The sequence below is a fragment of the Eleutherodactylus coqui genome, chromosome 7 (assembly GCF_035609145.1).
Source record: "Eleutherodactylus coqui strain aEleCoq1 chromosome 7, aEleCoq1.hap1, whole genome shotgun sequence".
Lineage (NCBI taxonomy): Eukaryota > Metazoa > Chordata > Amphibia > Anura > Eleutherodactylidae > Eleutherodactylus > Eleutherodactylus coqui.
The window spans coordinates 49,374,910-49,400,159 of NC_089843.1; the positions used below are offsets into that span (position 1 = coordinate 49,374,910).

Below are 25,250 nucleotides of genomic sequence, written 5' to 3' on the forward strand. Positions count from 1 at the left end.
GATCGTGGAAGATCACCACCAGTAAGTGACAAACTGATCCAGTCTTTATACTTCATCCCAAGAATTGGACTCTTAATGTCACCATTTTTTCTTTGCGCTTTGCATTTTTTTTTCACACCTGCGTATTTGAGGATAGCTGCATGATCTTTCCTGGAGGCGTGGGTTCAAATCCCACCCCATGACAGCCAAGTGTTTGCTCTTACGCGTCACGGATTGGGATTCCAGCGGGGGTCTGTGTGAGGAGCGGCAAAGTTGCTCTGTTCTGCGCAAGTACAGACTTGCAGATGTTGACAAGTGCCTCAATTTTATGCTTAACGCTTACCATGATGTCTAGTATCACCACGAAGCGCCAAAGCATACTGCCACATGAGAGTCAGGATTCTGATGGAGGGCCGAGCGGTCTAAGGCGCTGCGTTCAGGTCGCAGTCTCCTCTGGAGGCGTGGGTTCGAATCCCACTTCTGACAGGCTAGCTTTTCCTTAAATATTAAGCAAGGCCATTTTTCTCAGGGCTCCCGAAGTCAACTTTGAAAGCAGTTTGAGGAACAAGAAACCCTCCATCAGAAACGGGAAAAAAACACCACGCCAATCCCTTTTCTTCCTGCTTCATAGGCCACTGGTCTGGTTAAACCACGGGGTGTGAGTTTCATTCTCACTGGTGCCTAACTTCTAGGCTGATGCTCAAAAGGAACATTGGAACCCCGTTAGCCAGTAGAACATAATATGCTTGTTCTCGGGGAGAGAAGCTAATTAACCTTGCAGATAAGATTCCTTTGAATGGTCAATTGATGTTGCTGCAAGCTTTGGAAACCACTCAGGTTTCTTTTTCAGGGTTCTGATAGGATATATCTGAAGAAACATTTATACACATACTAGGCTGATGTCAAAATCCTGCTTCTAAACCAGCAACTTGAAGAAAGGTAGAAAAAGTCCTTCAAGCTTTCCTCCGTTCAACCTTTGAATGCGAAATACTCAATCAGATCGTGGAAGATCACCACCAGTAAGTGACAAACTGATCCAGTCTTTATACTTCATCCCAAGAATTGGACTCTTAATGTCACCATTTTTTCTTTGCGCTTTGCATTTTTTTTTCACACCTGCGTATTTGAGGATAGCTGCATGATCTTTCCTGGAGGCGTGGGTTCAAATCCCACCCCATGACAGCCAAGTGTTTGCTCTTACGCGTCACGGATTGGGATTCCAGCGGGGGTCTGTGTGAGGAGCGGCAAAGTTGCTCTGTTCTGCGCAAGTACAGACTTGCAGATGTTGACAAGTGCCTCAATTTTATGCTTAACGCTTACCATGATGTCTAGTATCACCACGAAGCGCCAAAGCATACTGCCACATGAGAGTCAGGATGGCCGAGCGGTCTAAGGCGCTGCGTTCAGGTCGCAGTCTCCTCTGGAGGCGTGGGTTCGAATCCCACTTCTGACAGGCTAGCTTTTCCTTAAATATTAAGCAAGGCCATTTTTCTCAGGGCTCCCGAAGTCAACTTTGAAAGCAGTTTGAGGAACAAGAAACCCTCCATCAGAAAGGGGAAAAAAACACCACGCCAATCCCTTTTCTTCCTGCTTCATAGGCCACTGGTCTGGTTAAACCACGGGGTGTGAGTTTCATTCTCACTGGTGCCTAACTTCTAGGCTGATGCTCAAAAGGAACATTGGAACCCCGTTAGCCAGTAGAACATAATATGCTTGTTCTCGGGGAGAGAAGCTAATTAACCTTGCAGATAAGATTCCTTTGAATGGTCAATTGATGTTGCTGCAAGCTTTGGAAACCACTCAGGTTTCTTTTTCAGGGTTCTGATAGGATATATCTGAAGAAACATTTATACACATACTAGGCTGATGTCAAAATCCTGCTTCTAAACCAGCAACTTGAAGAAAGGTAGAAAAAGTCCTTCAAGCTTTCCTCCGTTCAACCTTTGAATGCGAAATACTCAATCAGATCGTGGAAGATCACCACCAGTAAGTGACAAACTGATCCAGTCTTTATACTTCATCCCAAGAATTGGACTCTTAATGTCACCATTTTTTCTTTGCGCTTTGCATTTTTTTTTCACACCTGCGTATTTGAGGATAGCTGCATGATCTTTCCTGGAGGCGTGGGTTCAAATCCCACCCCATGACAGCCAAGTGTTTGCTCTTACGCGTCACGGATTGGGATTCCAGCGGGGGTCTGTGTGAGGAGCGGCAAAGTTGCTCTGTTCTGCGCAAGTACAGACTTGCAGATGTTGACAAGTGCCTCAATTTTATGCTTAACGCTTACCATGATGTCTAGTATCACCACGAAGCGCCAAAGCATACTGCCACATGAGAGTCAGGATTCTGATGGAGGGCCGAGCGGTCTAAGGCGCTGCGTTCAGGTCGCAGTCTCCTCTGGAGGCGTGGGTTCGAATCCCACTTCTGACAGGCTAGCTTTTCCTTAAATATTAAGCAAGGCCATTTTTCTCAGGGCTCCCGAAGTCAACTTTGAAAGCAGTTTGAGGAACAAGAAACCCTCCATCAGAAAGGGGAAAAAAACACCACGCCAATCCCTTTTCTTCCTGCTTCATAGGCCACTGGTCTGGTTAAACCACGGGGTGTGAGTTTCATTCTCACTGGTGCCTAACTTCTAGGCTGATGCTCAAAAGGAACATTGGAACCCCGTTAGCCAGTAGAACATAATATGCTTGTTCTCGGGGAGAGAAGCTAATTAACCTTGCAGATAAGATTCCTTTGAATGGTCAATTGATGTTGCTGCAAGCTTTGGAAACCACTCAGGTTTCTTTTTCAGGGTTCTGATAGGATATATCTGAAGAAACATTTATACACATACTAGGCTGATGTCAAAATCCTGCTTCTAAACCAGCAACTTGAAGAAAGGTAGAAAAAGTCCTTCAAGCTTTCCTCCGTTCAACCTTTGAATGCGAAATACTCAATCAGATCGTGGAAGATCACCACCAGTAAGTGACAAACTGATCCAGTCTTTATACTTCATCCCAAGAATTGGACTCTTAATGTCACCATTTTTTCTTTGCGCTTTGCATTTTTTTTTCACACCTGCGTATTTGAGGATAGCTGCATGATCTTTCCTGGAGGCGTGGGTTCAAATCCCACCCCATGACAGCCAAGTGTTTGCTCTTACGCGTCACGGATTGGGATTCCAGCGGGGGTCTGTGTGAGGAGCGGCAAAGTTGCTCTGTTCTGCGCAAGTACAGACTTGCAGACGTTGACAAGTGCCTCAATTTTATGCTTAACGCTTACCATGATGTCTAGTATCACCACGAAGCGCCAAAGCATACTGCCACATGAGAGTCAGGATTCTGATGGAGGGCCGAGCGGTCTAAGGCGCTGCGTTCAGGTCGCAGTCTCCTCTGGAGGCGTGGGTTCGAATCCCACTTCTGACAGGCTAGCTTTTCCTTAAATATTAAGCAAGGCCATTTTTCTCAGGGCTCCCGAAGTCAACTTTGAAAGCAGTTTGAGGAACAAGAAACCCTCCATCAGAAAGGGGAAAAAAACACCACGCCAATCCCTTTTCTTCCTGCTTCATAGGCCACTGGTCTGGTTAAACCACGGGGTGTGAGTTTCATTCTCACTGGTGCCTAACTTCTAGGCTGATGCTCAAAAGGAACATTGGAACCCCGTTAGCCAGTAGAACATAATATGCTTGTTCTCGGGGAGAGAAGCTAATTAACCTTGCAGATAAGATTCCTTTGAATGGTCAATTGATGTTGCTGCAAGCTTTGGAAACCACTCAGGTTTCTTTTTCAGGGTTCTGATAGGATATATCTGAAGAAACATTTATACACATACTAGGCTGATGTCAAAATCCTGCTTCTAAACCAGCAACTTGAAGAAAGGTAGAAAAAGTCCTTCAAGCTTTCCTCCGTTCAACCTTTGAATGCGAAATACTCAATCAGATCGTGGAAGATCACCACCAGTAAGTGACAAACTGATCCAGTCTTTATACTTCATCCCAAGAATTGGACTCTTAATGTCACCATTTTTTCTTTGCGCTTTGCATTTTTTTTTCACACCTGCGTATTTGAGGATAGCTGCATGATCTTTCCTGGAGGCGTGGGTTCAAATCCCACCCCATGACAGCCAAGTGTTTGCTCTTACGCGTCACGGATTGGGATTCCAGCGGGGGTCTGTGTGAGGAGCGGCAAAGTTGCTCTGTTCTGCGCAAGTACAGACTTGCAGATGTTGACAAGTGCCTCAATTTTATGCTTAACGCTTACCATGATGTCTAGTATCACCACGAAGCGCCAAAGCATACTGCCACATGAGAGTCAGGATGGCCGAGCGGTCTAAGGCGCTGCGTTCAGGTCGCAGTCTCCTCTGGAGGCGTTGGTTCGAATCCCACTTCTGACAGCTGGCGCTTTTCCTTAAATATTAAGCAAGGCCATTTTTCTCAGGGCTCGAAGTCCCCCCGAAGTCAACTTTGAAAGCAGTTTGAGGAACAAGAAACCCTCCATCAGAAAGGAGGCTAGCTTTTCCTTAAATATTAAGCAAGGCCATTTTTCTCAGGGCTCCCGAAGTCAACTTTGAAAGCAGTTTGAGGAACAAGAAACGCTCCATCAGAAAGGGGAAAAAAACACCACGCCAATCCCTTTTCTTCCTGCTTCATAGGCCACTGGTCTGGTTAAACCACGGGGTGTGAGTTTCATTCTCACTGGTGCCTAACTTCTAGGCTGATGCTCAAAAGGAACATTGGAACCCCGTTAGCCAGTAGAACATAATATGCTTGTTCTCGGGGAGAGAAGCTAATTAACCTTGCAGATAAGATTCCTTTGAATGGTCAATTGATGTTGCTGCAAGCTTTGGAAACCACTCAGGTTTCTTTTTCAGGGTTCTGATAGGATATATCTGAAGAAACATTTATACACATACTAGGCTGATGTCAAAATCCTGCTTCTAAACCAGCAACTTGAAGAAAGGTAGAAAAAGTCCTTCAAGCTTTCCTCCGTTCAACCTTTGAATGCGAAATACTCAATCAGATCGTGGAAGATCACCACCAGTAAGTGACAAACTGATCCAGTCTTTATACTTCATCCCAAGAATTGGACTCTTAATGTCACCATTTTTTCTTTGCGCTTTGCATTTTTTTTTCACACCTGCGTATTTGAGGATAGCTGCATGATCTTTCCTGGAGGCGTGGGTTCAAATCCCACCCCATGACAGCCAAGTGTTTGCTCTTACGCGTCACGGATTGGGATTCCAGCGGGGGTCTGTGTGAGGAGCGGCAAAGTTGCTCTGTTCTGCGCAAGTACAGACTTGCAGATGTTGACAAGTGCCTCAATTTTATGCTTAACGCTTACCATGATGTCTAGTATCACCACGAAGCGCCAAAGCATACTGCCACATGAGAGTCAGGATGGCCGAGCGGTCTAAGGCGCTGCGTTCAGGTCGCAGTCTCCTCTGGAGGCGTTGGTTCGAATCCCACTTCTGACAGCTGGCGCTTTTCCTTAAATATTAAGCAAGGCCATTTTTCTCAGGGCTCGAAGTCCCCCCGAAGTCAACTTTGAAAGCAGTTTGAGGAACAAGAAACCCTCCATCAGAAAGGAGGCTAGCTTTTCCTTAAATATTAAGCAAGGCCATTTTTCTCAGGGCTCCCGAAGTCAACTTTGAAAGCAGTTTGAGGAACAAGAAACGCTCCATCAGAAAGGGGAAAAAAACACCACGCCAATCCCTTTTCTTCCTGCTTCATAGGCCACTGGTCTGGTTAAACCACGGGGTGTGAGTTTCATTCTCACTGGTGCCTAACTTCTAGGCTGATGCTCAAAAGGAACATTGGAACCCCGTTAGCCAGTAGAACATAATATGCTTGTTCTCGGGGAGAGAAGCTAATTAACCTTGCAGATAAGATTCCTTTGAATGGTCAATTGATGTTGCTGCAAGCTTTGGAAACCACTCAGGTTTCTTTTTCAGGGTTCTGATAGGATATATCTGAAGAAACATTTATACACATACTAGGCTGATGTCAAAATCCTGCTTCTAAACCAGCAACTTGAAGAAAGGTAGAAAAAGTCCTTCAAGCTTTCCTCCGTGTTTGCTCTTACGCATCATGGATTGGGATTCCAGCGGGGGTCTGTGTGAGGAGCGGCAAAGTTGCTCTGTTCTGCGCAAGTGCAGACTTGCAGATGTTGACAAGTGCCTCAATTTTATGCTTAACGCTTACCATGATGTCTAGTATCACCACGAAGCGCCAAAGCATACTGCCACATGAGAGTCAGGATGGCCGAGCGGTCTAAGGCGCTGCGTTCAGGTCGCAGTCTCCTCTGGAGGCGTGGGTTCTGACAGGCTAGCTTTTCCTTAAATATTAAGCAAGGCCATTTTTCTCAGGGCTCGAAGTCCCCCCGAAGTCAACTTTGAAAGCAGTTTGAGGAACAAGAAACCCTCCATCAGAAAGGAGGCTAGCTTTTCTTTAAATATTAAGCAAGGCCATTTTTCTCAGGGCTCCCGAAGTCAACTTTGAAAGCAGTTTGAGGAACAAGAAACGCTCCATCAGAAAGGGGAAAAAAACACCACGCCAATCCCTTTTCTTCCTGCTTCATAGGCCACTGGTCTGGTTAAACCACGGGGTGTGAGTTTCATTCTCACTGGTGCCTAACTTCTAGGCTGATGCTCAAAAGGAACATTGGAACCCCGTTAGCCAGTAGAACATAATATGCTTGTTCTCGGGGAGAGAAGCTAATTAACCTTGCAGATAAGATTCCTTTGAATGGTCAATTGATGTTGCTGCAAGCTTTGGAAACCACTCAGGTTTCTTTTTCAGGGTTCTGATAGGATATATCTGAAGAAACATTTATACACATACTAGGCTGATGTCAAAATCCTGCTTCTAAACCAGCAACTTGAAGAAAGGTAGAAAAAGTCCTTCAAGCTTTCCTCCGTGTTTGCTCTTACGCATCATGGATTGGGATTCCAGCGGGGGTCTGTTTGAGGAGCGGCAAAGTTGCTCTGTTCTGCGTAAGTGCAGACTTGCAGATGTTGACAAGTGCCTCAATTTTATGCTTAACGCTTACCATGATGTCTAGTATCACCACGAAGCGCCAAAGCATACTGCCACATGTGAGTCAGGATGGCCGAGCGGTCTAAGGCGCTGCGTTCAGGTCGCAGTCTCCTCTGGAGGCGTGGGTTCGAATCCCACTTCTGACAGGCTAGCTTTTCCTTAAATATTAAGCAAGGCCATTTTTCTCAGGGCTCGAAGTCCCCCCGAAGTCAACTTTGAAAGCAGTTTGAGGAACAAGAAACGCTCCATCAGAAAGGGGAAAAAAACACCACGCCAATCCCTTTTCTTCCTGCTTCATAGGCCACTGGTCTGGTTAAACCACGGGGTGTGAGTTTCATTCTCACTGGTGCCTAACTTCTAGGCTGATGCTCAAAAGGAACATTGGAACCCCGTTAGCCAGTAGAACATAATATGCTTGTTCTCGGGGAGAGAAGCTAATTAACCTTGCAGATAAGATTCCTTTGAATGGTCAATTGATGTTGCTGCAAGCTTTGGAAACCACTCAGGTTTCTTTTTCAGGGTTCTGATAGGATATATCTGAAGAAACATTTATACACATACTAGGCTGATGTCAAAATCCTGCTTCTAAACCAGCAACTTGAAGAAAGGTAGAAAAAGTCCTTCAAGCTTTCCTCCGTGTTTGCTCTTACGCATCATGGATTGGGATTCCAGCGGGGGTCTGTTTGAGGAGCGGCAAAGTTGCTCTGTTCTGCGCAAGTGCAGACTTGCAGATGTTGACAAGTGCCTCAATTTTATGCTTAACGCTTACCATGATGTCTAGTATCACCACGAAGCGCCAAAGCATACTGCCACATGAGAGTCAGGATGGCCGAGCGGTCTAAGGCGCTGCGTTCAGGTCGCAGTCGCCTCTGGAGGCGTGGGTTCGAATCCCACTTCTGACAGGCTAGCTTTTCCTTAAATATTAAGCAAGGCCATTTTTCTCAGGGCTCGAAGTCCCCCCGAAGTCAACTTTGAAAGCAGTTTGAGGAACAAGAAACCCTCCATCAGAAAGGAGGCTGGCTTTTCCTTAAATATTAAGCAAGGCCATTTTTCTCAGGGCTCCCGAAGTCAACTTTGAAAGCAGTTTGAGGAACAAGAAACGCTCCATCAGAAAGGGGAAAAAAACACCACGCCAATCCCTTTTCTTCCTGCTTCATAGGCCACTGGTCTGGTTAAACCACGGGGTGTGGGTTTCATTCTCACTGGTGCCTAACTTCTAGGCTGATGCTCAAAAGGAACATTGGAACCCCGTTAGCCAGTAGAACATAATATGCTTGTTCTCGGGGAGAGAAGCTAATTAACCTTGCAGATAAGATTCCTTTGAATGGTCAATTGATGTTGCTGCAAGCTTTGGAAACCACTCAGGTTTCTTTTTCAGGGTTCTGATAGGATATATCTGAAGAAACATTTATACACATACTAGGCTGATGTCAAAATCCTGCTTCTAAACCAGCAACTTGAAGAAAGGTAGAAAAAGTCCTTCAAGCTTTCCTCCGTGTTTGCTCTTACGCATCATGGATTGGGATTCCAGCGGGGGTCTGTTTGAGGAGCGGCAAAGTTGCTCTGTTCTGCGCAAGTGCAGACTTGCAGATGTTGACAAGTGCCTCAATTTTATGCTTAACGCTTACCATGATGTCTAGTATCACCACGAAGCGCCAAAGCATACTGCCACATGAGAGTCAGGATGGCCGAGCGGTCTAAGGCGCTGCGTTCAGGTCGCAGTCGCCTCTGGAGGCGTGGGTTCGAATCCCACTTCTGACAGGCTAGCTTTTCCTTAAATATTAAGCAAGGCCATTTTTCTCAGGGCTCGAAGTCCCCCCGAAGTCAACTTTGAAAGCAGTTTGAGGAACAAGAAACCCTCCATCAGAAAGGAGGCTAGCTTTTCCTTAAATATTAAGCAAGGCCATTTTTCTCAGGGCTCCCGAAGTCAACTTTGAAAGCAGTTTGAGGAACAAGAAACGCTCCATCAGAAAGGGGAAAAAAACACCACGCCAATCCCTTTTCTTCCTGCTTCATAGGCCACTGGTCTGGTTAAACCACGGGGTGTGAGTTTCATTCTCACTGGTGCCTAACTTCTAGGCTGATGCTCAAAAGGAACATTGGAACCCCGTTAGCCAGTAGAACATAATATGCTTGTTCTCGGGGAGAGAAGCTAATTAACCTTGCAGATAAGATTCCTTTGAATGGTCAATTGATGTTGCTGCAAGCTTTGGAAACCACTCAGGTTTCTTTTTCAGGGTTCTGATAGGATATATCTGAAGAAACATTTATACACATACTAGGCTGATGTCAAAATCCTGCTTCTAAACCAGCAACTTGAAGAAAGGTAGAAAAAGTCCTTCAAGCTTTCCTCCGTGTTTGCTCTTACGCATCATGGATTGGGATTCCAGCGGGGGTCTGTTTGAGGAGCGGCAAAGTTGCTCTGTTCTGCGCAAGTGCAGACTTGCAGATGTTGACAAGTGCCTCAATTTTATGCTTAACGCTTACCATGATGTCTAGTATCACCACGAAGCGCCAAAGCATACTGCCACATGTGAGTCAGGATGGCCGAGCGGTCTAAGGCGCTGCGTTCAGGTCGCAGTCTCCTCTGGAGGCGTGGGTTCGAATCCCACTTCTGACAGGCTAGCTTTTCCTTAAATATTAAGCAAGGCCATTTTTCTCAGGGCTCCCGAAGTCAACTTTGAAAGCAGTTTGAGGAACAAGAAACGCTCCATCAGAAAGGGGAAAAAAACACCACGCCAAGCCCTTTTCTTCCTGCTTCATAGGCCACTGGTCTGGTTAAACCACGGGGTGTGAGTTTCATTCTCACTGGTGCCTAACTTCTAGGCTGATGCTCAAAAGGAACATTGGAACCCCGTTAGCCAGTAGAACATAATATGCTTGTTCTCGGGGAGAGAAGCTAATTAACCTTGCAGATAAGATTCCTTTGAATGGTCAATTGATGTTGCTGCAAGCTTTGGAAACCACTCAGGTTTCTTTTTCAGGGTTCTGATAGGATATATCTGAAGAAACATTTATACACATACTAGGCTGATGTCAAAATCCTGCTTCTAAACCAGCAACTTGAAGAAAGGTAGAAAAAGTCCTTCAAGCTTTCCTCCGTTCAACCTTTGAATGCGAAATACTCAATCAGATCGTGGAAGATCACCACCAGTAAGTGACAAACTGATCCAGTCTTTATACTTCATCCCAAGAATTGGACTCTTAATGTCACCATTTTTTCTTTGCGCTTTGCATTTTTTTTTCACACCTGCGTATTTAGGATAGCTGCATGATCTTTCCTGGAGGCGTGGGTTCAAATCCCACCCCATGACAGCCAAGTGTTTGCTCTTACGCGTCACGCATTGGGATTCCAGCGGGGGTCTGTGTGAGGAGCGGCAAAGTTGCTCTGTTCTGCGCAAGTGCAGACTTGCAGATGTTGACAAGTGCCTCAATTTTATGCTTAACGCTTACCATGATGTCTAGTATCACCACGAAGCGCCAAAGCATACTGCCACATGAGAGTCAGGATGGCCGAGCGGTCTAAGGCGCTGCGTTCAGGTCGCAGTCTCCTCTCGAGGCGTGGGTTCGAATCCCACTTCTGGCAGGCTAGCTTTTCCTTAAATATTAAGCAAGGCCATTTTTCTCAGGGCTCGAAGTCCCCCCGAAGTCAACTTTGAAAGCAGTTTGAGGAACAAGAAACCCTCCATCAGAAAGGAGGCTAGCTTTTCCTTAAATATTAAGCAAGGCCATTTTTCTCAGGGCTCCCGAAGTCAATTTTGAAAGCAGTTTGAGGAACAAGAAACGCTCCATCAGAAAGGGGAAAAAAACACCACGCCAATCCCTTTTCTTCCTGCTTCATAGGCCACTGGTCTGGTTAAACCACGGGGTGTGGGTTTCATTCTCACTGGTGCCTAACTTCTAGGCTGATGCTCAAAAGGAACATTGGAACCCCGTTAGCCAGTAGAACATAATATGCTTGTTCTCGGGGAGAGAAGCTAATTAACCTTGCAGATAAGATTCCTTTGAATGGTCAATTGATGTTGCTGCAAGCTTTGGAAACCACTCAGGTTTCTTTTTCAGGGTTCTGATAGGATATATCTGAAGAAACATTTATACACATACTAGGCTGATGTCAAAATCCTGCTTCTAAACCAGCAACTTGAAGAAAGGTAGAAAAAGTCCTTCAAGCTTTCCTCCGTGTTTGCTCTTACGCATCATGGATTGGGATTCCAGCGGGGGTCTGTTTGAGGAGCGGCAAAGTTGCTCTGTTCTGCGCAAGTGCAGACTTGCAGATGCTGACAAGTGCCTCAATTTTATGCTTAACGCTTACCATGATGTCTAGTATCACCACGAAGCGCCAAAGCATACTGCCACATGTGAGTCAGGATGGCCGAGCGGTCTAAGGCGCTGCGTTCAGGTCGCAGTCTCCTCTGGAGGCGTGGGTTCGAATCCCACTTCTGACAGGCTAGCTTTTCCTTAAATATTAAGCAAGGCCATTTTTCTCAGGGCTCGAAGTCCCCCCGAAGTCAACTTTGAAAGCAGTTTGAGGAACAAGAAACCCTCCATCAGAAAGGAGGCTGGCTTTTCCTTAAATATTAAGCAAGGCCATTTTTCTCAGGGCTCCCGAAGTCAACTTTGAAAGCAGTTTGAGGAACAAGAAACGCTCCATCAGAAAGGGGAAAAAAACACCACGCCAATCCCTTTTCTTCCTGCTTCATAGGCCACTGGTCTGGTTAAACCACGGGGTGTGAGTTTCATTCTCACTGGTGCCTAACTTCTAGGCTGATGCTCAAAAGGAACATTGGAACCCCGTTAGCCAGTAGAACATAATATGCTTGTTCTCGGGGAGAGAAGCTAATTAACCTTGCAGATAAGATTCCTTTGAATGGTCAATTGATGTTGCTGCAAGCTTTGGAAACCACTCAGGTTTCTTTTTCAGGGTTCTGATAGGATATATCTGAAGAAACATTTATACACATACTAGGCTGATGTCAAAATCCTGCTTCTAAACCAGCAACTTGAAGAAAGGTAGAAAAAGTCCTTCAAGCTTTCCTCCGTTCAACCTTTGAATGCGAAATACTCAATCAGATCGTGGAAGATCACCACCAGTAAGTGACAAACTGATCCAGTCTTTATACTTCATCCCAAGAATTGGACTCTTAATGTCACCATTTTTTCTTTGCGCTTTGCATTTTTTTTTTCACACCTGCGTATTTAGGATAGCTGCATGATCTTTCCTGGAGGCGTGGGTTCAAATCCCACCCCATGACAGCCAAGTGTTTGCTCTTACGCGTCACGGATTGGGATTCCAGCGGGGGTCTGTGTGAGGAGCGGCAAAGTTGCTCTGTTCTGCGCAAGTGCAGACTTGCAGATGTTGACAAGTGCCTCAATTTTATGCTTAACGCTTACCATGATGTCTAGTATCACCACGAAGCGCCAAAGCATACTGCCACATGAGAGTCAGGATGGCCGAGCGGTCTAAGGCGCTGCGTTCAGGTCGCAGTCTCCTCTGGAGGCGTGGGTTCGAATCCCATTTCTGACAGGCTAGCTTTTCCTTAAATATTAAGCAAGGCCATTTTTCTCAGGGCTCCCGAAGTCAACTTTGAAAGCAGTTTGAGGAACAAGAAACGCTCCATCAGAAAGGGGAAAAAAACACCACGCCAATCCCTTTTCTTCCTGCTTCATAGGCCACTGGTCTGGTTAAACCACGGGGTGTGGGTTTCATTCTCACTGGTGCCTAACTTCTAGGCTGATGCTCAAAAGGAACATTGGAACCCCGTTAGCCAGTAGAACATAATATGCTTGTTCTCGGGGAGAGAAGCTAATTAACCTTGCAGATAAGATTCCTTTGAATGGTCAATTGATGTTGCTGCAAGCTTTGGAAACCACTCAGGTTTCTTTTTCAGGGTTCTGATAGGATATATCTGAAGAAACATTTATACACATACTAGGCTGATGTCAAAATCCTGCTTCTAAACCAGCAACTTGAAGAAAGGTAGAAAAAGTCCTTCAAGCTTTCCTCCGTGTTTGCTCTTACGCATCATGGATTGGGATTCCAGCGGGGGTCTGTTTGAGGAGCGGCAAAGTTGCTCTGTTCTGCGCAAGTGCAGACTTGCAGATGTTGACAAGTGCCTCAATTTTATGCTTAACGCTTACCATGATGTCTAGTATCACCACGAAGCGCCAAAGCATACTGCCACATGTGAGTCAGGATGGCCGAGCGGTCTAAGGCGCTGCGTTCAGGTCGCAGTCTCCTCTGGAGGCGTGGGTTCGAATCCCACTTCTGACAGGCTAGCTTTTCCTTAAATATTAAGCAAGGCCATTTTTCTCAGGGCTCGAAGTCCCCCCGAAGTCAACTTTGAAAGCAGTTTGAGGAACAAGAAACCCTCCATCAGAAAGGAGGCTGGCTTTTCCTTAAATATTAAGCAAGGCCATTTTTCTCAGGGCTCCCGAAGTCAACTTTGAAAGCAGTTTGAGGAACAAGAAACGCTCCATCAGAAAGGGGAAAAAAACACCACGCCAATCCCTTTTCTTCCTGCTTCATAGGCCACTGGTCTGGTTAAACCACGGGGTGTGAGTTTCATTCTCACTGGTGCCTAACTTCTAGGCTGATGCTCAAAAGGAACATTGGAACCCCGTTAGCCAGTAGAACATAATATGCTTGTTCTCGGGGAGAGAAGCTAATTAACCTTGCAGATAAGATTCCTTTGAATGGTCAATTGATGTTGCTGCAAGCTTTGGAAACCACTCAGGTTTCTTTTTCAGGGTTCTGATAGGATATATCTGAAGAAACATTTATACACATACTAGGCTGATGTCAAAATCCTGCTTCTAAACCAGCAACTTGAAGAAAGGTAGAAAAAGTCCTTCAAGCTTTCCTCCGTTCAACCTTTGAATGCGAAATACTCAATCAGATCGTGGAAGATCACCACCAGTAAGTGACAAACTGATCCAGTCTTTATACTTCATCCCAAGAATTGGACTCTTAATGTCACCATTTTTTCTTTGCGCTTTGCATTTTTTTTTTCACACCTGCGTATTTAGGATAGCTGCATGATCTTTCCTGGAGGCGTGGGTTCAAATCCCACCCCATGACAGCCAAGTGTTTGCTCTTACGCGTCACGGATTGGGATTCCAGCGGGGGTCTGTGTGAGGAGCGGCAAAGTTGCTCTGTTCTGCGCAAGTGCAGACTTGCAGATGTTGACAAGTGCCTCAATTTTATGCTTAACGCTTACCATGATGTCTAGTATCACCACGAAGCGCCAAAGCATACTGCCACATGAGAGTCAGGATGGCCGAGCGGTCTAAGGCGCTGCGTTCAGGTCGCAGTCTCCTCTGGAGGCGTGGGTTCGAATCCCATTTCTGACAGGCTAGCTTTTCCTTAAATATTAAGCAAGGCCATTTTTCTCAGGGCTCCCGAAGTCAACTTTGAAAGCAGTTTGAGGAACAAGAAACGCTCCATCAGAAAGGGGAAAAAAACACCACGCCAATCCCTTTTCTTCCTGCTTCATAGGCCACTGGTCTGGTTAAACCACGGGGTGTGGGTTTCATTCTCACTGGTGCCTAACTTCTAGGCTGATGCTCAAAAGGAACATTGGAACCCCGTTAGCCAGTAGAACATAATATGCTTGTTCTCGGGGAGAGAAGCTAATTAACCTTGCAGATAAGATTCCTTTGAATGGTCAATTGATGTTGCTGCAAGCTTTGGAAACCACTCAGGTTTCTTTTTCAGGGTTCTGATAGGATATATCTGAAGAAACATTTATACACATACTAGGCTGATGTCAAAATCCTGCTTCTAAACCAGCAACTTGAAGAAAGGTAGAAAAAGTCCTTCAAGCTTTCCTCCGTGTTTGCTCTTACGCATCATGGATTGGGATTCCAGCGGGGGTCTGTTTGAGGAGCGGCAAAGTTGCTCTGTTCTGCGCAAGTGCAGACTTGCAGATGTTGACAAGTGCCTCAATTTTATGCTTAACGCTTACCATGATGTCTAGTATCACCACGAAGCGCCAAAGCATACTGCCACATGTGAGTCAGGATGGCTGAGCGGTCTAAGGCGCTGCGTTCAGGTCGCAGTCTCCTCTGGAGGCGTGGGTTCGAATCCCACTTCTGACAGGCTAGCTTTTCCTTAAATATTAAGCAAGGCCATTTTTCTCAGGGCTCGAAGTCCCCCCGAAGTCAACTTTGAAAGCAGTTTGAGGAACAAGAAACCCTCCATCAGAAAGGAGGCTGGCTTTTCCTTAAATATTAAGCAAGGCCATTTTTCTCAGGGCTCCCGAAGTCAACTTTGAAAGCAGTTTGAGGAACAAGAAACGCTCCATCAGAAAGGGGAAAAAAACACCACGCCAATCCCTTTTCTTCCTGCTTCATAGGCCACTGGTCTGGTTAAACCACGGGGTGTGAGTTTCATTCTCACTGGTGCCTAACTTCTAGGCTGATGCTCAAAAGGAACATTGGAACCCCGTTAGCCAGTAGAACATAATATGCTTGTTCTCGGGGAGAGAAGCTAATTAACCTTGCAGATAAGATTCCTTTGAATGGTCAATTGATGTTGCTGCAAGCTTTGGAAACCACTCAGGTTTCTTTTTCAGGGTTCTGATAGGATATATCTGAAGAAACATTTATACACATACTAGGCTGATGTCAAAATCCTGCTTCTAAACCAGCAACTTGAAGAAAGGTAGAAAAAGTCCTTCAAGCTTTCCTCCGTTCAACCTTTGAATGCGAAATACTCAATCAGATCGTGGAAGATCACCACCAGTAAGTGACAAACTGATCCAGTCTTTATACTTCATCCCAAGAATTGGACTCTTAATGTCACCATTTTTTCTTTGCGCTTTGCATTTTTTTTTCACACCTGCGTATTTAGGATAGCTGCATGATCTTTCCTGGAGGCGTGGGTTCAAATCCCACCCCATGACAGCCAAGTGTTTGCTCTTACGCGTCACGGATTGGGATTCCAGCGGGGGTCTGTGTGAGGAGCGGCAAAGTTGCTCTGTTCTGCGCAAGTGCAGACTTGCAGATGTTGACAAGTGCCTCAATTTTATGCTTAACGCTTACCATGATGTCTAGTATCACCACGAAGCGCCAAAGCATACTACCACATGAGAGTCAGGATGGCCGAGCGGTCTAAGGCGCTGCGTTCAGGTCGCAGTCTCCTCTGGAGGCGTGGGTTCGAATCCCACTTCTGACAGGCTAGCTTTTCCTTAAATATTAAGCAAGGCCATTTTTCTCAGGGCTCGAAGTCCCCCCGAAGTCAACTTTGAAAGCAGTTTGAGGAACAAGAAACCCTCCATCAGAAAGGAGGCTAGCTTTTCCTTAAATATTAAGCAAGGCCATTTTTCTCAGGGCTCCCGAAGTCAACTTTGAAAGCAGTTTGAGGAACAAGAAACGCTCCATCAGAAAGGGGAAAAAAACACCACGCCAAGCCCTTTTCTTCCTGCTTCATAGGCCACTGGTCTGGTTAAACCACGGGGTGTGAGTTTCATTCTCACTGGTGCCTAACTTCTAGGCTGATGCTCAAAAGGAACATTGGAACCCCGTTAGCCAGTAGAACATAATATGCTTGTTCTCGGGGAGAGAAGCTAATTAACCTTGCAGATAAGATTCCTTTGAATGGTCAATTGATGTTGCTGCAAGCTTTGGAAACCACTCAGGTTTCTTTTTCAGGGTTCTGATAGGATATATCTGAAGAAACATTTATACACATACTAGGCTGATGTCAAAATCCTGCTTCTAAACCAGCAACTTGAAGAAAGGTAGAAAAAGTCCTTCAAGCTTTCCTCCGTGTTTGCTCTTACGCATCATGGATTGGGATTCCAGCGGGGGTCTGTTTGAGGAGCGGCAAAGTTGCTCTGTTCTGCGCAAGTGCAGACTTGCAGATGTTGACAAGTGCCTCAATTTTATGCTTAACGCTTACCATGATGTCTAGTATCACCACGAAGCGCCAAAGCATACTGCCACATGAGAGTCAGGATGGCCGAGCGGTCTAAGGCGCTGCGTTCAGGTCGCAGTCTCCTCTGGAGGCGTGGGTTCGAATCCCACTTCTGACAGGCTTTTCCTTAAATATTAAGCAAGGCCATTTTTCTCAGGGCTCGAAGTCCCCCCGAAGTCAACTTTGAAAGCAGTTTGAGGAACAAGAAACCCTCCATCAGAAAGGAGGCTAGCTTTTCCTTAAATATTAAGCAAGGCCATTTTTCTCAGGGCTCCCGAAGTCAACTTTGAAAGCAGTTTGAGGAACAAGAAACGCTCCATCAGAAAGGGGAAAAAAACACCACGCCAAGCCCTTTTCTTCCTGCTTCATAGGCCACTGGTCTGGTTAAACCACGGGGTGTGAGTTTCATTCTCACTGGTGCCTAACTTCTAGGCTGATGCTCAAAAGGAACATTGGAACCCCGTTAGCCAGTAGAACATAATATGCTTGTTCTCGGGGAGAGAAGCTAATTAACCTTGCAGATAAGATTCCTTTGAATGGTCAATTGATGTTGCTGCAAGCTTTGGAAACCACTCAGGTTTCTTTTTCAGGGTTCTGATAGGATATATCTGAAGAAACATTTATACACATACTAGGCTGATGTCAAAATCCTGCTTCTAAACCAGCAACTTGAAGAAAGGTAGAAAAAGTCCTTCAAGCTTTCCTCCGTGTTTGCTCTTACGCATCATGGATTGGGATTCCAGCGGGGGTCTGTTTGAGGAGCGGCAAAGTTGCTCTGTTCTGCGCAAGTGCAGACTTGCAGATGTTGACAAGTGCCTCAATTTTATGCTTAACGCTTACCATGATGTCTAGTATCACCACGAAGCGCCAAAGCATACTGCCACATGAGAGTCAGGATGGCCGAGCGGTCTAAGGCGCTGCGTTCAGGTCGCAGTCTCCTCTGGAGGCGTGGGTTCGAATCCCACTTCTGACAGGCTTTTCCTTAAATATTAAGCAAGGCCATTTTTCTCAGGGCTCGAAGTCCCCCCGAAGTCAACTTTGAAAGCAGTTTGAGGAACAAGAAACCCTCCATCAGAAAGGAGGCTAGCTTTTCCTTAAATATTAAGCAAGGCCATTTTTCTCAGGGCTCCCGAAGTCAACTTTGAAAGCAGTTTGAGGAACAAGAAACGCTCCATCAGAAAGGGGAAAAAAACACCACGCCAAGCCCTTTTCTTCCTGCTTCATAGGCCACTGGTCTGGTTAAACCACGGGGTGTGAGTTTCATTCTCACTGGTGCCTAACTTCTAGGCTGATGCTCAAAAGGAACATTGGAACCCCGTTAGCCAGTAGAACATAATATGCTTGTTCTCGGGGAGAGAAGCTAATTAACCTTGCAGATAAGATTCCTTTGAATGGTCAATTGATGTTGCTGCAAGCTTTGGAAACCACTCAGGTTTCTTTTTCAGGGTTCTGATAGGATATATCTGAAGAAACATTTATACACATACTAGGCTGATGTCAAAATCCTGCTTCTAAACCAGCAACTTGAAGAAAGGTAGAAAAAGTCCTTCAAGCTTTCCTCCGTGTTTGCTCTTACGCATCATGGATTGGGATTCCAGCGGGGGTCTGTTTGAGGAGCGGCAAAGTTGCTCTGTTCTGCGCAAGTGCAGACTTGCAGATGTTGACAAGTGCCTCAATTTTATGCTTAACGCTTACCATGATGTCTAGTATCACCACGAAGCGCCAAAGCATACTGCCACATGAGAGTCAGGATGTCCGAGCGGTCTAAGGCGCTGCGTTCAGGTCGCAGTCTCCTCTGGAGGCGTGGGTTCGAATCCCACTTCTGACAGGCTAGCTTTTCCTTAAATATTAAGCAAGGCCATTTTTCTCAGGGCTCGAAGTCCCCCCGAAGTCAACTTTGAAAGCAGTTTGAGGAACAAGAAACCCTCCATCAGAAAGGAGGCTGGCTTTTCCTTAAATATTAAGCAAGGCCATTTTTCTCAGGGCTCCCGAAGTCAACTTTGAAAGCAGTTTGAGGAACAAGAAACGCTCCATCAGAAAGGGGAAAAAAACACCACGCCAATCCCTTTTCTTCCTGCTTCATAGGCCACTGGTCTGGTTAAACCACGGGGTGTGAGTTTCATTCTCACTGGTGCCTAACTTCTAGGCTGATGCTCAAAAGGAACATTGGAACCCCGTTAGCCAGTAGAACATAATATGCTTGTTCTCGGGGAGAGAAGCTAATTAACCTTGCAGATAAGATTCCTTTGAATGGTCAATTGATGTTGCTGCAAGCTTTGGAAACCACTCAGGTTTCTTTTTCAGGGTTCTGATAGGATATATCTGAAGAAACATTTATACACATACTAGGCTGATGTCAAAATCCTGCTTCTAAACCAGCAACTTGAAGAAAGGTAGAAAAAGTCCTTCAAGCTTTCCTCCGTTCAACCTTTGAATGCGAAATACTCAATCAGATCGTGGAAGATCACCACCAGTAAGTGACAAACTGATCCAGTCTTTATACTTCATCCCAAGAATTGGACTCTTAATGTCACCATTTTTTCTTTGCGCTTTGCATTTTTTTTTCACACCTGCGTATTTAGGATAGCTGCATGATCTTTCCTGGAGGCGTGGGTTCAAATCCCACCCCATGACAGCCAAGTGTTTGCTCTTACGCGTCACGGATTGGGATTCCAGCGGGGGTCTGTGTGAGGAGCGGCAAAGTTGCTCTGTTCTGCGCAAGTGCAGACTTGCAGATGTTGACAAGTGCCTCAATTTTATGCTTAACGCTTACCATGATGTCTAGTATCACCACGAAGCGCCAAAGCATACTGCCACATGAGAGTCAGGATGGCCGAGCAGTCTAAGGCGCTGCGTTCAGGTCGCAGTCTCCTCTCGAGGCGTGGGTTCGAATCCCATTTCTGACAGGCTAGCTTTTCCTTAAATATTAAGCAAGGCCATTTTTCTCAGGGCTCCCGAAGTCAACTTTGAAAGCAGTTTGAGGAACAAGAAACGCTCCATCAGAAAGGGGAAAAAAACACCACGCCAATCCCTTTTCTTCCTGCTTCATAGGCCACTGGTCTGGTTAAACCACGGGGTGTGGGTTTCATTCTCACTGGTGCCTAACTTCTAGGCTGATGCTCAAAAGGAACATTGGAACCCCGTTAGCCAGTAGAACATAATATGCTTGTTCTCGGGGAGAGAAGCTAATTAACCTTGCAGATAAGATTCCTTTGAATGGTCAATTGATGTTGCTGCAAGCTTTGGAAACCACTCAGGTTTCTTTTTCAGGGTTCTGATAGGATATATCTGAAGAAACATTTATACACATACTAGGCTGATGTCAAAATCCTGCTTCTAAACCAGCAACTTGAAGAAAGGTAGAAAAAGTCCTTCAAGCTTTCCTCCGTGTTTGCTCTTACGCATCATGGATTGGGATTCCAGCGGGGGTCTGTTTGAGGAGCGGCAAAGTTGCTCTGTTCTGCGCAAGTGCAGACTTGCAGATGTTGACAAGTGCCTCAATTTTATGCTTAACGCTTACCATGATGTCTAGTATCACCACGAAGCGCCAAAGCATACTGCCACATGAGAGTCAGGATGGCCGAGCGGTCTAAGGCGCTGCGTTCAGGTCGCAGTCTCCTCTGGAGGCGTGGGTTCGAATCCCACTTCTGACAGGCTAGCTTTTCCTTAAATATTAAGGCCATTTTTCTCAGGGCTCGAAGTCCCCCCGAAGTCAACTTTGAAAGCAGTTTGAGGAACAAGAAACCCTCCATCAGAAAGGAGGCTAGCTTTTCCTTAAATATTAAGCAAGGCCATTTTTCTCAGGGCTCTCGAAGTCAACTTTGAAAGCAGTTTGAGGAACAAGAAACGCTCCATCAGAAAGGGGAAAAAAACACCACGCCAAGCCCTTTTCTTCCTGCTTCATAGGCCACTGGTCTGGTTAAACCACGGGGTGTGAGTTTCATTCTCACTGGTGCCTAACTTCTAGGCTGATGCTCAAAAGGAACATTGGAACCCCGTTAGCCAGTAGAACATAATATGCTTGTTCTCGGGGAGAGAAGCTAATTAACCTTGCAGATAAGATTCCTTTGAATGGTCAATTGATGTTGCTGCAAGCTTTGGAAACCACTCAGGTTTCTTTTTCAGGGTTCTGATAGGATATATCTGAAGAAACATTTATACACATACTAGGCTAATGTCAAAATCCTGCTTCTAAACCAGCAACTTGAAGAAAGGTAGAAAAAGTCCTTCAAGCTTTCCTCCGTGTTTGCTCTTACGCATCATGGATTGGGATTACAGCGGGGGTCTGTTTGAGGAGCGGCAAAGTTGCTCTGTTCTGCGCAAGTGCAGACTTGCAGATGTTGACAAGTGCCTCAATTTTATGCTTAACGCTTACCATGATGTCTAGTATCACCACGAAGCGCCAAAGCATACTGCCACATGAGAGTCAGGATGGCCGAGCGGTCTAAGGCGCTGCGTTCAGGTCGCAGTCTCCTCTGGAGGCGTGGGTTCGAATCCCACTTCTGACAGGCTAGCTTTTCCTTAAATATTAAGCAAGGCCATTTTTCTCAGGGCTCGAAGTCCCCCCGAAGTCAACTTTGAAAGCAGTTTGAGGAACAAGAAACCCTCCATCAGAAAGGAGGCTAGCTTTTCCTTAAATATTAAGCAAGGCCATTTTTCTCAGGGCTCCCGAAGTCAACTTTGAAAGCAGTTTGAGGAACAAGAAACGCTCCATCAGAAAGGGGAAAAAAACACCACGCCAAGCCCTTTTCTTCCTGCTTCATAGGCCACTGGTCTGGTTAAACCACGGGGTGTGAGTTTCATTCTCACTGGTGCCTAACTTCTAGGCTGATGCTCAAAAGGAACATTGGAACCCCGTTAGCCAGTAGAACATAATATGCTTGTTCTCGGGGAGAGAAGCTAATTAACCTTGCAGATAAGATTCCTTTGAATGGTCAATTGATGTTGCTGCAAGCTTTGGAAACCACTCAGGTTTCTTTTTCAGGGTTCTGATAGGATATATCTGAAGAAACATTTATACACATACTAGGCTGATGTCAAAATCCTGCTTCTAAACCAGCAACTTGAAGAAAGGTAGAAAAAGTCCTTCAAGCTTTCCTCCGTGTTTGCTCTTACGCATCATGGATTGGGATTCCAGCGGGGGTCTGTTTGAGGAGCGGCAAAGTTGCTCTGTTCTGCGCAAGTGCAGACTTGCAGATGTTGACAAGTGCCCTCAGAAAGGGGAAAAAAACACCACGCCAATCCCTTTTCTTCCTGCTTCATAGGCCACTGGTCTGGTTAAACCACGGGGTGTGAGTTTCATTCTCACTGGTGCCTAACTTCTAGGCTGATGCTCAAAAGGAACATTGGAACCCCGTTAGCCAGTAGAACATAATATGCTTGTTCTCGGGGAGAGAAGCTAATTAACCTTGCAGATAAGATTCCTTTGAATGGTCAATTGATGTTGCTGCAAGCTTTGGAAACCACTCAGGTTTCTTTTTCAGGGTTCTGATAGGATATATCTGAAGAAACATTTATACACATACTAGGCTGATGTCAAAATCCTGCTTCTAAACCAGCAACTTGAAGAAAGGTAGAAAAAGTCCTTCAAGCTTTCCTCCGTGTTTGCTCTTACGCATCATGGATTGGGATTCCAGCGGGGGTCTGTTTGAGGAGCGGCAAAGTTGCTCTGTTCTGCGCAAGTGCAGACTTGCAGATGTTGACAAGTGCCCTCAGAAAGGGGAAAAAAACACCACGCCAATCCCTTTTCTTCCTGCTTCATAGGCCACTGGTCTGGTTAAACCACGGGGTGTGAGTTTCATTCTCACTGGTGCCTAACTTCTAGGCTGATGCTCAAAAGGAACATTGGAACCCCGTTAGCCAGTAGAACATAATATGCTTGTTCTCGGGGAGAGAAGCTAATTAACCTTGCAGATAAGATTCCTTTGAATGGTCAATTGATGTTGCTGCAAGCTTTGGAAACCACTCAGGTTTCTTTTTCAGGGTTCTGATAGGATATATCTGAAGAAACATTTATACACATACTAGGCTGATGTCAAAATCCTGCTTCTAAACCAGCAACTTGAAGAAAGGTAGAAAAAGTCCTTCAAGCTTTCCTCCGTGTTTGCTCTTACGCATCATGGATTGGGATTCCAGCGGGGGTCTGTTTGAGGAGCGGCAAAGTTGCTCTGTTCTGCGCAAGTGCAGACTTGCAGATGTTGACAAGTGCCCTCAGAAAGGGGAAAAAAACACCACGCCAATCCCTTTTCTTCCTGCTTCATAGGCCACTGGTCTGGTTAAACCACGGGGTGTGAGTTTCATTCTCACTGGTGCCTAACTTCTAGGCTGATGCTCAAAAGGAACATTGGAACCCCGTTAGCCAGTAGAACATAATATGCTTGTTCTCGGGGAGAGAAGCTAATTAACCTTGCAGATAAGATTCCTTTGAATGGTCAATTGATGTTGCTGCAAGCTTTGGAAACCACTCAGGTTTCTTTTTCAGGGTTCTGATAGGATATATCTGAAGAAACATTTATACACATACTAGGCTGATGTCAAAATCCTGCTTCTAAACCAGCAACTTGAAGAAAGGTAGAAAAAGTCCTTCAAGCTTTCCTCCGTGTTTGCTCTTACGCATCATGGATTGGGATTCCAGCGGGGGTCTGTTTGAGGAGCGGCAAAGTTGCTCTGTTCTGCGCAAGTGCAGACTTGCAGATGTTGACAAGTGCCTCAATTTTATGCTTAACGCTTACCATGATGTCTGGTATCACCACGAAGCGCCAAAGCATACTGCCACATGAGAGTCAGGATGGCCGAGCGGTCTAAGGCGCTGCGTTCAGGTCGCAGTCTCCTCTGGAGGCGTGGGTTCGAATCCCACTTCTGACAGGCTAGCTTTTCCTTAAATATTAAGCAAGGCCATTTTTCTCAGGGCTCCCGAAGTCAACTTTGAAAGCAGTTTGAGGAACAAGAAACGCTCCATCAGAAAGGGGAAAAAAACACCACGCCAATCCCTTTTCTTCCTGCTTCATAGGCCACTGGTCTGGTTAAACCACAGGGGGTGAGTTTCATTCTCACTGGTGCCTAACTTCTAGGCTGATGCTCAAAAGGAACATTGGAACCCCGTTAGCCAGTAGAACATAATATGCTTGTTCTCGGGGAGAGAAGCTAATTAACCTTGCAGATAAGATTCCTTTGAATGGTCAATTGATGTTGCTGCAAGCTTTGGAAACCACTCAGGTTTCTTTTTCAGGGTTCTGATAGGATATATCTGAAGAAACATTTATACACATACTAGGCTGATGTCAAAATCCTGCTTCTAAACCAGCAACTTGAAGAAAGGTAGAAAAAGTCCTTCAAGCTTTCCTCCGTTCAACCTTTGAATGCGAAATACTCAATCAGATCGTGGAAGATCACCACCAGTAAGTGACAAACTGATCCAGTCTTTATACTTCATCCCAAGAATTGGACTCTTAATGTCACCATTTTTTCTTTGCGCTTTGCATTTTTTTTTCACACCTGCGTATTTAGGATAGCTGCATGATCTTTCCTGGAGGCGTGGGTTCAAATCCCACCCCATGACAGCCAAGTGTTTGCTCTTACGCGTCACGGATTGGGATTCCAGCGGGGGTCTGTGTGAGGAGCGGCAAAGTTGCTCTGTTCTGCGCAAGTGCAGACTTGCAGATGTTGACAAGTGCCTCAATTTTATGCTTAACGCTTACCATGATGTCTAGTATCACCACGAAGCGCCAAAGCATACTGCCACATGAGAGTCAGGATGGCCGAGCGGTCTAAGGCGCTGCGTTCAGGTCGCAGTCTCCTCTGGAGGCGTGGGTTCGAATCCCACTTCTGACAGGCTAGCTTTTCCTTAAATATTAAGCAAGGCCATTTTTCTCAGGGCTCGAAGTCCCCCCGAAGTCAACTTTGAAAGCAGTTTGAGGAACAAGAAACCCTCCATCAGAAAGGAGGCTAGCTTTTCCTTAAATATTAAGCAAGGCCATTTTTCTCAGGGCTCCCGAAGTCAACTTTGAAAGCAGTTTGAGGAACAAGAAACGCTCCATCAGAAAGGGGAAAAAAACACCACGCCAATCCCTTTTCTTCCAGCTTCATAGGCCACTGGTCTGGTTAAACCACGGGGTGTGAGTTTCATTCTCACTGGTGCCTAACTTCTAGGCTGATGCTCAAAAGGAACATTGGAACCCCGTTAGCCAGTATAACATAATATGCTTGTTCTCGGGGAGAGAAGCTAATTAACCTTGCAGATAAGATTCCTTTGAATGGTCAATTGATGTTGCTGCAAGCTTTGGAAACCACTCAGGTTTCTTTTTCAGGGTTCTGATAGGATATATCTGAAGAAACATTTAT

General features: G+C 45.7%; 20 non-coding genes across 20 annotated transcripts; all 20 read left to right on the plus strand.

The window, feature by feature from the left end:
• Nucleotides 1–1,349: 1,349 nt before the first annotated feature.
• Nucleotides 1,350–1,432, plus strand: TRNAL-CAG (transfer RNA leucine (anticodon CAG)). The gene has a single exon. It is a non-coding gene; the product is annotated as a tRNA-Leu (tRNA).
• Nucleotides 1,433–4,270: 2,838 nt separating this feature from the next.
• TRNAL-CAG (transfer RNA leucine (anticodon CAG)) lies at nucleotides 4,271–4,353 on the plus strand. Its single transcript has one exon. It is a non-coding gene; the product is annotated as a tRNA-Leu (tRNA).
• Nucleotides 4,354–5,350: 997 nt separating this feature from the next.
• Nucleotides 5,351–5,433, plus strand: TRNAL-CAG (transfer RNA leucine (anticodon CAG)). The gene has a single exon. It is a non-coding gene; the product is annotated as a tRNA-Leu (tRNA).
• A 1,624-nt stretch (nucleotides 5,434–7,057) lies between these two features.
• Nucleotides 7,058–7,140, plus strand: TRNAL-CAG (transfer RNA leucine (anticodon CAG)). Its single transcript has one exon. It is a non-coding gene; the product is annotated as a tRNA-Leu (tRNA).
• A 673-nt stretch (nucleotides 7,141–7,813) lies between these two features.
• TRNAL-CAG (transfer RNA leucine (anticodon CAG)) lies at nucleotides 7,814–7,896 on the plus strand. Its single transcript has one exon. It is a non-coding gene; the product is annotated as a tRNA-Leu (tRNA).
• A 776-nt stretch (nucleotides 7,897–8,672) lies between these two features.
• TRNAL-CAG (transfer RNA leucine (anticodon CAG)) lies at nucleotides 8,673–8,755 on the plus strand. Its single transcript has one exon. It is a non-coding gene; the product is annotated as a tRNA-Leu (tRNA).
• Nucleotides 8,756–9,531: 776 nt separating this feature from the next.
• Nucleotides 9,532–9,614, plus strand: TRNAL-CAG (transfer RNA leucine (anticodon CAG)). Its single transcript has one exon. It is a non-coding gene; the product is annotated as a tRNA-Leu (tRNA).
• A 1,742-nt stretch (nucleotides 9,615–11,356) lies between these two features.
• Nucleotides 11,357–11,439, plus strand: TRNAL-CAG (transfer RNA leucine (anticodon CAG)). Its single transcript has one exon. It is a non-coding gene; the product is annotated as a tRNA-Leu (tRNA).
• A 996-nt stretch (nucleotides 11,440–12,435) lies between these two features.
• Nucleotides 12,436–12,518, plus strand: TRNAL-CAG (transfer RNA leucine (anticodon CAG)). Its single transcript has one exon. It is a non-coding gene; the product is annotated as a tRNA-Leu (tRNA).
• Nucleotides 12,519–13,182: 664 nt separating this feature from the next.
• On the plus strand, nucleotides 13,183–13,265 carry TRNAL-CAG (transfer RNA leucine (anticodon CAG)). The gene has a single exon. It is a non-coding gene; the product is annotated as a tRNA-Leu (tRNA).
• Nucleotides 13,266–14,261: 996 nt separating this feature from the next.
• On the plus strand, nucleotides 14,262–14,344 carry TRNAL-CAG (transfer RNA leucine (anticodon CAG)). Its single transcript has one exon. It is a non-coding gene; the product is annotated as a tRNA-Leu (tRNA).
• Nucleotides 14,345–15,008: 664 nt separating this feature from the next.
• Nucleotides 15,009–15,091, plus strand: TRNAL-CAG (transfer RNA leucine (anticodon CAG)). Its single transcript has one exon. It is a non-coding gene; the product is annotated as a tRNA-Leu (tRNA).
• A 995-nt stretch (nucleotides 15,092–16,086) lies between these two features.
• TRNAL-CAG (transfer RNA leucine (anticodon CAG)) lies at nucleotides 16,087–16,169 on the plus strand. Its single transcript has one exon. It is a non-coding gene; the product is annotated as a tRNA-Leu (tRNA).
• A 776-nt stretch (nucleotides 16,170–16,945) lies between these two features.
• TRNAL-CAG (transfer RNA leucine (anticodon CAG)) lies at nucleotides 16,946–17,028 on the plus strand. The gene has a single exon. It is a non-coding gene; the product is annotated as a tRNA-Leu (tRNA).
• A 772-nt stretch (nucleotides 17,029–17,800) lies between these two features.
• On the plus strand, nucleotides 17,801–17,883 carry TRNAL-CAG (transfer RNA leucine (anticodon CAG)). Its single transcript has one exon. It is a non-coding gene; the product is annotated as a tRNA-Leu (tRNA).
• A 772-nt stretch (nucleotides 17,884–18,655) lies between these two features.
• TRNAL-CAG (transfer RNA leucine (anticodon CAG)) lies at nucleotides 18,656–18,738 on the plus strand. Its single transcript has one exon. It is a non-coding gene; the product is annotated as a tRNA-Leu (tRNA).
• A 1,742-nt stretch (nucleotides 18,739–20,480) lies between these two features.
• Nucleotides 20,481–20,563, plus strand: TRNAL-CAG (transfer RNA leucine (anticodon CAG)). Its single transcript has one exon. It is a non-coding gene; the product is annotated as a tRNA-Leu (tRNA).
• Nucleotides 20,564–21,335: 772 nt separating this feature from the next.
• TRNAL-CAG (transfer RNA leucine (anticodon CAG)) lies at nucleotides 21,336–21,418 on the plus strand. Its single transcript has one exon. It is a non-coding gene; the product is annotated as a tRNA-Leu (tRNA).
• A 2,273-nt stretch (nucleotides 21,419–23,691) lies between these two features.
• On the plus strand, nucleotides 23,692–23,774 carry TRNAL-CAG (transfer RNA leucine (anticodon CAG)). Its single transcript has one exon. It is a non-coding gene; the product is annotated as a tRNA-Leu (tRNA).
• An 883-nt stretch (nucleotides 23,775–24,657) lies between these two features.
• Nucleotides 24,658–24,740, plus strand: TRNAL-CAG (transfer RNA leucine (anticodon CAG)). Its single transcript has one exon. It is a non-coding gene; the product is annotated as a tRNA-Leu (tRNA).
• Nucleotides 24,741–25,250: the final 510 nt, after the last annotated feature.